This window comes from Acyrthosiphon pisum, chromosome A2 (genome assembly GCF_005508785.2).
Source record: "Acyrthosiphon pisum isolate AL4f chromosome A2, pea_aphid_22Mar2018_4r6ur, whole genome shotgun sequence".
Lineage (NCBI taxonomy): Eukaryota > Metazoa > Arthropoda > Insecta > Hemiptera > Aphididae > Acyrthosiphon > Acyrthosiphon pisum.
In genome coordinates, this window is record NC_042495.1 from 20,845,672 (window position 1) to 20,847,320 (window position 1,649).

A 1,649-nucleotide genomic window follows, 5' to 3' on the forward strand; every position below is an offset into this window, starting at 1 on the left:
ATAAAATACTAAAAGGTACGTAACTGATTGGTTACTGGCTGAAAATAAATAAATATTCAAACGAGATAACCACGGATACCCAGCCGGCCGGTATATCGACGCTGAATAATAAACAAATTTGATTATTTAGTATAGCTAAAAAAAACAGTGTGCACTATATTTAACAATTTTTTTTTTGGAATTTCGCGTCGATTTATATTTATCTTCAAAATAAACTACAACCGAAAGCGATCACGTTATAATGGAGGTGATGACCATACATCAGAAAACTGTCTAACTGAATATTCAAGAAGTCGTAGGTAAGAATAATAACGAAATTATTAAATCCAGCGATATTACAATATGTTAATTATTTATTATTATCTATTGCATTTTTTATGATGTTAATTTAATTACCTAGCTAATAAAAACAGTCTAGATATACCTAATAGATACATTTGTAAGTTTACAACTTTCTCCTAGATTGGAGATTTAAAAATAAAGTGATAAAGTCTTCAAAATCTGCTTTACGTACTTGTTTTTTCTGATTAAATTTAAATTATTCCTAACGCAAAACATTATTTAAAACATTAAAACGCAATTCTATTGGTTCATAGTTGAAGATGTTGAACTTAAATATTTTTTGAAATTATTAATATTATTTTCCGACTAATTGATGAAAACACTATACATTGTTGAGTTGTAATAATTGCTTTCAACAGAAGGTTATAATAATATTTTAAATATATACCTAATGTAAATTTATTTATTTGATAATACAATTAACACGTTGGCACACAATAATATTATGCCAATTCTCAATATATTCAAGTCCGGATTTAGTTACATTTCGAATTTAATTCCTATTGCATAGACTTGAGTATAACTATAGGTATACTCTGCAAGTGGTCCAGAGAATCAACCGCTGTCCGCTATAGTACCAAAATATACCAATATATACCTATAATACTAGGTCCGATACTCGATATATTGCTCTGTGCATATTTCATATTATTTTTCTAATAGATTGCAAGTAGTTAAAATTGAAGAAGTGTAAACTTGTGAAACTCGAGGAACAGTCATATATTGTTATTTCTTATTTTCATAAAATATTGTCTTATTACTCTTAATATTTCAGGAGATATTAGGTATTTGTTTAGTTGACGATACATTATAGTTTCAATTAAACATCAAAGAAATTGTTGAATATTGTATTACTTAGTGAATCAATGTATTTATTAATAATATATAAGCTTGGTTACATAAACATTTTTTAGAACTGAAAATTAAAAAATCTAAATATGTGTTTTTAGTATAAATTAGTAGAAAATTCGATTAAAAAATATCACCGTACATAATTTTTAAATTTGTAACTGTTTTTAATTTGAAAAAGTTACTAAATTAAATAATTTATGTATTATTTTTGATCGAAATCTTAAATGGAAACATCATATTATAATATATAATGCTTGTAATTTAATTAGAAAACTATTTTATAAATCCAAAGTATAATCGTACAACTGTAAAATAATAATTTACAGTTTATCATTTATATCACGAATGGGCAACTCAATGCAACTAGAGGGCCCAATTTTAAATGTGCAAAAATCTAGCAGCCACAGAACACAGAAAGCAAAAAAAAAAACCTAATGTTAATTGTTAACTATACC